At 46.4% G+C, this 9,792-nt stretch overlaps 1 long non-coding RNA gene across 1 annotated transcript; it reads right to left on the bottom strand.

Moving 5' to 3' along the window:
• Positions 1 to 967: 967 nt before the first annotated feature.
• LOC119239353 (uncharacterized) lies at positions 968 to 7,521 on the bottom strand. The gene is made up of 3 exons (XR_005123824.2): positions 7,348 to 7,521; positions 3,750 to 3,925; positions 968 to 2,506 (listed from the first exon to the last, which is right to left on the bottom strand). It is a non-coding gene; the product is annotated as an uncharacterized LOC119239353 (long non-coding RNA).
• Between the last annotated feature and the right edge of the window lie 2,271 nt (positions 7,522 to 9,792).

The following is a 9,792-nucleotide window of genomic DNA, read 5'->3' on the forward strand; positions in this document are numbered from 1 at the left end:
CTGCTGAGAAAGAAACTCAGTCTCATGGGCCTTAATTATGTTTAAATTGGTTAGAATTATAGTCTCAGCTTCTATTTACATTGGACTTTGGATGGGGGAAACATACACACACATATATATGAAATATATACACATATATCATATGTGTTGTGCTGGCTGCATTAGATTCGTATGCAACCACAGAGCATAGAACGTGTTTCCACTTCTGCCAGAGGAAATTTGGAAGCAGGAAAAAGCAGTATGGGCCAAATCTTGCCTAAGATGCTTGTTAAACTGGCTCTGCCGGTGTCGCCTGCACCTGCCGGGGACACCACTGCTTGGAAAGGCAGACTTGTTCCCTCCTTTGGGAACCAAGCCAACTTCATCAGATCTGGCTGAAACAGGCACAGGGCCATCAGTAAACCCACCTCCCCAAGTAAAACTGGATGTGTTTGGGTAGGTGGGGCATTGTTAGAGCAAGCATTAGACCAACTGGAAACAAAGTGACCTGCCCTAGAGTGGAAGCAATTGCAAAAAAATTAGTCAAAGTATTATATTCCCACCACCAGGAAGCCATCCCTGTGAGATTATGTTAATCCTCTCTACCAAACTGGTAACCCAGAGGTACACAGAGCAAGAGGTCAGTTTGACTATGAAAATTAAGCAGTTCTTGACTTAGATTTGTACCTCTCCTTGATTTCTCTGTTCTTCACCACTGTCAACACCACCTCATGAAAATTAAAAAGGAATAGAACTGTCAAACGAAGATAGAAAAAAATAATGACAAAACAGTTTTCATAAAGCTAGTAAACTCACTTTTAAAAAGGACTTTTAGTCTTAGACTATGTCCTTTTGATTTTTTTTTTAGTGCTAAAATGTCCTTTGTGAAATAAATGGGAACTGCTGTTTGGTAAAATTAAAAGTGAGCAGACCACGTCAGTTTGCCAGCTTTTTAAAAACTTTGCTGGCCCCTAAACATCAAGTGTGGGGGGCCCTGGGTTAGTGCACAAGAGTGTACTTAAAGGTTTTGTGTAAGGGTGGGGAGAAGAGTCTCCCCCTCTTTTGTGTGAGTGGAGCCACAGGGTGCTAGGTGGGCTCCGAGTGAATCAGTCAGCAAACGGCACAAGTGTGAGGGCTGACTTGGTGTAAAATGAATCATCTTCATGAGGCCCCCAGCATCCTTTTCCTCAGACCCACTCAAGAACCAGTGCTGCTGTGTGTTGTCTCCTCACCTTTCTGGCAGGAACATATCTGATAAGTTAATTTATGTTAACTTCAGGAACTCACAGAAGAACCTGTATTTGAAAGCTAAGACCGGAAGCAAGTGTTTTACTCCAAAGGAACAGATTGCTGATAATGAAAATTTAGGGGCCGTAAGGGAGAATGACTTGACGCAGGACATGTCCAACCACACAGGTGGGCATTCATCCAACCTGTCAAGTCCCCCTTGACACTGCTCCATTTACAGGTCTCCTTATTTTGTAAAATATTTTAAACTTTAAGATGCCTTCTGTTTTATGGTCTTCAAATCCTTTCCACAGCATTACCTAGTGAGACCCCCATGAGGGTCACGAGAGGTAAGTAGGGCAGGTAGCAATGTTTTTGTTTTTATAACTGAGGAGAATTAGGCTGGAGGAGGGTACATGGAAGAGCAGAATTCCACCAATATTGGGATGTGGAAGAGGGTCAGTGTGCACTTGGCCTTAGAAGACAGGATAAGTCATCGTTTCTACACCTCCCAGCCTTGGACAAGGCCTCACTGTAGTGTATACCTGGTGGTAGAGACTCTACTCAGCACTAAGATGGGGAGATGTTGGGGGAAATGGTAGCCTTTAATAATAATCTAGTATTTACACAACATTTGGTATTTCCACAGCACCAACTAGTAATTACTGTATCATTTCAGTCTTCTTAGGTCAAAGCAAATGCGAGGTGTCAATGAGTTCTTCACATCCCACTTTACATATGAGGAAACAGGCTGAATTGCTTAATTTTCTTGTGGCTGGAGGAAATCAGCATCATAGCAGAACATCATGGTCCTTATGTTGAATTTGGTTGGTGAAATGGAATGGCTCAGCCCAACCACAGGCCAGCGTGGGTTTGTGCACATGTGTGTATGCAAGCATATACGAAACAAACTGCCGCTTTCAGGACCATCAACACTGTAATCAAGGGGATATTTCCCCGATTTAAAAATTTCCGGGGCCACACATCATGGCTCATGTCCATGTTTGGGTCACAGTCAAAACAACCAAGGAAGAAAGAAGCAAGACTGGAAGACGGAGAATCACATGGAAATTCTGAGGTTGTAACTGATGTCCAGCCATGTACTGGAGTCCAATCTAAGCACTGAGGACTCAGTCAGCATCCACCGTCCTCTCTTCCTCATCCACACTGAGAAAATGTCCTGTCTTCTCCTGCAGCTTTTCAGGTCATCTTCAACGTACAATGTAAATATTACCTCATTATTCCTCTTTCAGTGTAGCCCAGATATACCAGCTCTTAGAGACCAAGACATTCTGTGTTCCTGGAAACAGAAAAAGAGATTATAGAATTAGAAAGGGATGTTTTATGACCTAAAAAGATGATCTTATACCCGACTTTTAAATATTCCCTGGCAGTATCAGGACAGGAGGGAGACTCGCCTGACAATTTAATTTATTTACTAGGTAAAAAGTAAGCACTTGCAGTCCCTGTGACTTGATCAGAATGAAATTTATTATGGTAAAGAGCTGTGCCCTTTGGTCCTATTTGCATGTAAGCAGGCTCCCAATTTCATTTAATTTTATGAAGGAAATTGTAGGCATGGATCTGACTAAGGGCTGGGGGGGAGAACACTTAGCAAGGATATTCTTCAGCCTGGAAAAAGGGGAATGGAGGTAGTGGACTTAGAGCAGAGAGAACTGATTCCCTCTTTATCAATTCAGATCTGTGAAAGCAATTTTACTTTCTTGTTTTTAAATAGAGGTTTGCATCAATCTCTCACTCTCTCTGGGTTTTGAAAATATTATCAGGTCATCTAAACCTTTCATGAAACATTTCAGACTTGTATGTGCATGAGCTAGTGAAGATTTATTATATTTGACACCATAACTAAAGATTTTAAGGCATTCTTTTAAGCACAATTTGACTGAAACCCTAAGGGCTAGATTGCTATCTCCTGCCAGATGTTAAGTTGGTTTCACTAATGAGAGCCCAGGATAAGGTTAAAACTGTTTCTGGAGACATTATTTGGGCCTCAGAATGTTTAACTTCATCAACATATTAGTATTACATATTTTAAAAATCTGGGCTTTTAAGACCAGAATTCTCCTCCACTCCATTTCCCCGTCTCTGTCCTCAATTTTTCTGTTTCTTTTGGAAAGTCAAATGACCCACTCCTTTTAAATTATAATGGGCCGAACGCAAAGTGTAAGAGTCAATGAGCATATGAATAGAAGCACCCAACAGGTCCTTTGGGATTCTTTGGTACCTGCTCAGGCTACCAAAAAAAAACTGTACCTCTCTGGCTGGAATAAGGATAAATGAATGATGTCATTCAACAGAATTAGGACCAGAAGGGAAAATGTAGCCAAATCCTGCGGGGGGGAGGGGGTGGGGGTGGGGGTGGGAAATAGCACCGAATCCCGGACATTAGGTAACAAAGGCCCCCAACTGCGCCTGAGAACATAAACAAGTGTAATGGTGAAGCCAGCCGCCTCTGGAATGAGGCTGCGAGGATAATAGCATTTCTGAGGTTCGATGCGGGGTGGGGACAGGGCATGTAATACCAACTACTGGGCTGTGAAGACGTCCGGCCTGAGGGCTGTGACTCCCACAACGGACTTGGTCACAATGGATCTATGTAATCTGTTGGGTTGTAATCGGCAGGCTCAAGCTGCACGTTGAGCACGTTTTCTCCTGGATCCCCTCCTTGGCGACCGGTCCAGACCGCAGCCTCCAGGATCTGTTAGAAAAACAAACAAGCGGGAGACAAACAACCAAAACAGCAACACAGCAGAGCGGGCCGGAGCCCCAGCGCCGCCTCGGAGGGCGCGGGCCAATCAGAAGCCTGTTGCTGGGCCCCGGTGTTTGGCCGCCTGACGTTCCCATGGAGACGGAGGGACGTTACACACTAAACACTGGGCGACGTTGACGTCCTTGCCGGATATCCATGGAGACGCCTGAGTACACGTCATCCCCCCGCCGCCTCCCGCCCGCCATGTGAACCAGCGGCGCAGAGCGACGCCAACGTCACGTGCTGCATGCCGGGAGCGGGGCCGGCGGGCGGGGCCTGTTGCCATGGCTGCAGCTGCGGCTGTTGTTGTTTGTTGCTGAAATTAGAAAATGCTGAGGCGGCGGTGAAGCCAAAACCGATTCTGGAACAGCGTCTCCCGCCCCCGGGCCAAAGAGGGTTCCCCAGCCCCTGGAAAGCCAGGACACCCCCTCGGCAGTCCCAGCACGCCTCTGCCCCAGGTCCTGAGCCAAGATTTCGCTGTGCTGCCTGTAGCCCCAGACTGAGGGCCTGGCTGACACCAGTCCCTCCGCTCGCTGTTGGCCGTGATTGTCAGGGTGGTCCCGGGGAGGCCAGGCCCTCTCCTCTAGACAGCAGCTCTCAGAGCAACCGCTGACCAGAGTGCTTTGCCCATGAGACAGAAACAAAACCCAGGGTAGAAAACTTCCCCACTCTTGGAATAAACTCAAGTGAAGGGGATTCAGAAAGAGGTTTGGATTTGTCATTTGTACTTCAAAGCAGCAGCATGTTAGTCATTCATTCATTCCTTAGCGCTGTTGAAGACTTGAATGAGACCTATTCAACAATAGTTCCTCTCAAAGGAAGAGAACGTTTAGAAATGCCCACGGACCGTGACACCGAAAAATGGGAAGGCCTGAAAAACTTAGGTCATTAGGAGGTGAAGCTTTACGTTCTACATTGCTTAATTTTGTCTTGACAATACAAGCTTGCAGAGTGAGAAATCACTCAGTATGCCAGCCTCCTCTTTTTCCTCACAGCTTGGGAAACAGTTATAGGGAAGAGGCAGCAACAAATTATAAACAAAACCAGATCAAGCAACCAAGGAGTGAAGGAGTGAGCTGACCACGTGAAGGCAACCACCCTAATAGCAGAATGGAACATCTGAATGCTTAGGCACAGCTGCGGAGGCCAGGACTTTGAAATTTCTCTGAATATCATCATATTTCAGCCTCACTGAATTTAAATTGTGTCTCCTATTTTTAAGAGGGTGTTATTTGTGGGGAGGATAGAGCTCTGTTTTCAATGGTGGAGGCCGAAAGAGGGATTTCATTAAAATGAGCGGGGTCTGGAGTCTCTCTATTCCTCTATCTATCTATCTACCTACCCTATCTATCTATCTATCTATCTATCTATCTATGCAATCCTCTTTTCCATCTCTGACAAATGAGCACTTCAGGGCTCTTTCCCTGTCTCTCCATACTATCCCTCCATGGGCTCCCATTCAGGTATTTACTACCTGCCCACAGAACATATCCGTTCCCTTTCAACATTCCCTTCCTACATCCTCTGACCTACCTATTACTCACTTTCATGACACTCTTCTCTAAGCAGCCCTCCATTAACTCCCTGCCCACTCTTTTGACACTCCCCAGGTTTCTACCAAGTTGACCAGCACTCCCAAACCCTGGTCCATCCATCTAAGGGTGCCATATGCTTTTCATGCCTGTCCCTTACTTAATAGAAGATAGCAATCTTTTATAAATATAGGTCAGGGCCTCCCCGGTGGCGCAGTGGTTGAGCGCTGGGTTGCGAAGCTGCCCGCGGCCTCTGCGGCGCCGATCCCCGGCTGCTCCCCGGCCACGGTCCCCGGCTGCTCCCCGGCCACGGTTCGATCCCCGGCTGCTCCCTGGCCACTGGAGGAGGGTCCCACATGGCGCGCAGACCTCTCCTGCGGCCCGCTGCTCCCCTCAGCAGTGTACTTCGGTCCTTCTGCCTGCTCTGCTCCCCGCTCTGGCTCTGGTGAATTCTCTCACCCTCCCGTGCTTCTGACTGTACCCAGTGCATGTATAAACAAAACAAAAACAAATCAAATAAATAAATAAATAAAAACATGCCTCTATAAAAAAAAAACTATAAAAAAAATAAATAAATATAGGTCAAACAGAAGGGCACAGTGAGCTGAATAAAGTCATCCTCAGCGCTTAAAAAGAATTTCCATTATGCTCAGTGAAATAAGTCAGAAGGAAAAAATGTCGGATGGTTTCACTTATAGGAGGAATATAGGGAAAGCAAATAAGACATCAGTGTAAAAAAAAAAATAAGAGAAAACAAAAACAGTCAATTATAAATCAGAGACATCCTGCAGGGGAGGAGGAGGGAGAGGGATCAGAGGGAAGGAGGGAGGAGCACAGGGGACTGTGGTGAGGGTGCACGGGTGCCTTGGGGAAGGAAATTCTATGGGACTACACCTGAGTGTGTGTGGAGGGTGGGGGGAAAGCAAATATTGTTTAAAAATGAACAATGATGGATGGTGCAAGGCATTGGGCACCGCAATATGAAGCGGTCCGCAGCCTCTGCAGCACGAGTTTGATCCCCGGCCTGCCAGGGAGCAACCCACATGGCGCGGCAGACCTCTCCTGTCTCACCCGCTTCTCCCCTCAGCAGTGTATTTCAGTCAGTCTGCCTGTTCTGTTCCCACTCTGCTCAGGTGAATTCTCTCACTCCCTGCATCTCTGGCCTGTGCCCCAGTTCTTATATGCATAAATAAATAAATCTTTTTAAAAATGATGTAAAAATAAATAAAAAATAAATATATATATATAAAAAGAATATCCAGATAGCAGTTGAGATTCACAACATATATTCAAGCATTTACAGATTCTGCTTATTACAGAAACACAGGAAAGGCCACCATTGACTAATTCTGACATTTTCGAGCAAACAATAATAGGTCCTACTTTTTTTATTAACTGATGAGCAAACAAAACCCCTTTGGGAGTGTCAGTTGTCCTGCCCCCACCCCCAAACCTCCTCCTAGAGCATAAGGCAGAGGGAAAAGAGAAACTTCAAATTTGGGTTAATGGGAAGCCCTAACTTTAGGGTGGATTTGATATGAATCAGTTTTGGCAAGGGAATGAAGTGGTTGTGTTTTGTTTCAGATGGGAAAGTAAAGTGCTGATATGATTAACCCCAGGCGCATAAAGAGCCTATCTTACCATCTGGAAAAGAAGTAGAGTGGCAGTCCTTATCTTCCCTACTTTAAATTCAGAACTGAGTTAGAATATGACAGAATTGTTTACGGTAAGATTCTATCTCTCTCTGCATCCCTCTTCCAATTCTTCGGGCCATTCGAGAACCTAGGAAGCCGCTGGTCTAGAGTATGGGAGGAAGAAAAAACCAAAGGCAAGATTTACCTGGTCCCTTGCTGTGCCAGGACGGTAGAGCGTGTTCTCATATTTGTTATCTCATTTTATTCTCCTAACATCCCCGTGAACAAGGTCTTCTTATGCCCATGTTGACAACCAAAGAAATGAAGGCTCTAGCAGTTAAGTAACTTGCCCAAAGATGTCCATTTTCAGAGCTTTTGCTCTTCCTTCATCCCCCAGCGACCCCACCCCCACCCCCACCCCCAAGTGGTGGAAAGCGCAAGAATCTTCCACTTGGATCACTCCACAAGTTTACCCTTGCAGGGGAGACTCTCCCCAGGCCTTTCCCCCGCCTTATTAAAGACAAGACAGAGGAGAGAATGAATACCTTTTGTGAGGTGTGCTAGAACTTCATGAAAAGGTGCTGACACCACAAAGAACCTGGCTCTATCCCTGCTTGGAACTAGCCTATATTTCCTCATTGGCCCAAGATCCAAGAGGCAAAGAGAGACATGCCCCAGAGCACACGCAGCAGAAAGGTTTGGGCGAGTTCTGGGAGACTGTGTTCCGCCCCAGGCTAGGGAGGGCACTACCTGAGTTCAGCGGCTACCTGGGAAGCTCTGCCCAGATTTATCTGAAGCTGTCACAGGACCCGCCCCTCTTTCCCTCCCCCCCTCCTCCCCCATGCTTGACCCTGCAGGGAAGCACGTCCAGCACGAATTCCTCCCTACTTCAGCTGCCTGAGGATTGTAAATTGTCTAAAGAGTTCTCTCCTTGACAAACAGCATTAGTCAAGTTGAGTGGGTGGGAAGGGTATTTCCCGGTGATCCAGGCCTGGGAGGAAGAGGAGACCCTCCTCCCTCCCAGCCTGGGTAAGCAGCTCCCGGAGAAGTCCATGTGGGTGGCAGTGAGGACAGACAAGCCGGAGGATTTCTTGCTGGGCAGGAATGCCCATGGGCCACACCTTCAGTCCTCTGAGCACCTCATCCATCGTGTCTGGACCCGAGAAGGGGATGTCAGTGCCAGGGAGTGGGTTCTCCTCTGTCTGGCTCCAACAACCGGTTTATTGTGACGGTTCTATTTGTGCTCCCTGTGTTCTGTTTGACTTGGCAGCAGGGAAGGGAAAGGGCAGCAAGTTCACTCCGGTTTGTACAGGGTGGTTCCCGCAGCCACACCCAGGCATTAAAGCAAGCGGCTTGCACTGGGGATGCCTTTACCTGGGGGCCTGGGGTGTACAGAAGCAAGGTGTGGGAAGTATTTCCTTTTTATGGGCCAGCCAGGTGTGGCTGGCATTTCACCTATTGCTGTGTTACCGACGTCACGAAGATTTAGGTCAAAGGGCACACTTAGCAGACTCCATGGTTCTGGGATGCTGGATCTGGGGATAGTTGAACAGACCCATTTGTGCTGGATTACCTTGAGTTCCTACTGTCCGTGGCCACCTTAATTCCTGGATCTAAAACAAAATTCCGAGATCTGGCTATCAGGTTCGATTCTGGGGGACTCATGCTCCCAAAGTTGAAATCGGAAGCATCCAAGCAGGACCTCCTTTCATGCGAAGTAGGAGCATTCAGAGAACAGACTTCAGGTCAAGTAGTCTCTTTCCTAGAACTCTGGATCTGTCTCCCTTTTTTATCTGAGCTAAAACCTAGAACTATAATTTCTAGCATGTGGGAAATAACAGCTAACACTTATGCTCCTACCTGCCAGGCTTGGTTCCTAACATTTTTATGAAAACTCATTTAAGCTTCAAAGCACTGTTATTATCATTCCCTCTTACAGATAAGAAACAGAGGCACAGAGAGGTTACGGAAATTGCCAGTGGTCACATAGCTAATGAGCAACAATGATAAGACTCCACCGTAGATAGTCTGGTTCAGGAACCACAATGGGTCGTGCCATTCCTACACTGTGCCAGGGGCTAGAATGCAATGGAGAGCACACAGAGACATGGCCCCCAACCCCACCATGCCATCTCTGCTACTTAAAGCCCGTCATGCCTGAGCCTCTAAGCATAGTGATAAGGCTTCCGGGTCAATTGAAAAGGGGCCTTTCCCAACAGGCATATGAAAGAATGTTCAGCATTCCCTAAAATCAGGGAAATGCAAATCAAAACCACAATGAGATACCACCTTACACCAGTGAGAATGGCACATATCAAAAAAAAAAAAAAAAAAACTAGTAAAAACAAATGTTGGCGATTATGTGATGAAAAATGAACTCTCCTACACTGCCGGTGGGAGTGCAAACTGGTCCAAACACTATGGAAAACTGTCTGGAGGTTCCTCAGTCTACTAAAAATGGAGCTACCATATGACCCAGCAATTCCACTACTAGGGATCTACTCAAAGGACACAAAAACATTAATTCAAAAGAACACCTGTACCCCTATGTTTATTGCAGCACTATTTATAATAGGTAAAACCTGGAAACAATGCCCCCAAATAGATGACTGGATCAAGAAGATGTGGTGTATATACACAATGGAATACT

This window comes from Talpa occidentalis, unplaced genomic scaffold (assembly GCF_014898055.3).
Source record: "Talpa occidentalis isolate TD23 unplaced genomic scaffold, MPIMG_talOcc4v2.1 talOcc4.11, whole genome shotgun sequence".
Lineage (NCBI taxonomy): Eukaryota > Metazoa > Chordata > Mammalia > Eulipotyphla > Talpidae > Talpa > Talpa occidentalis.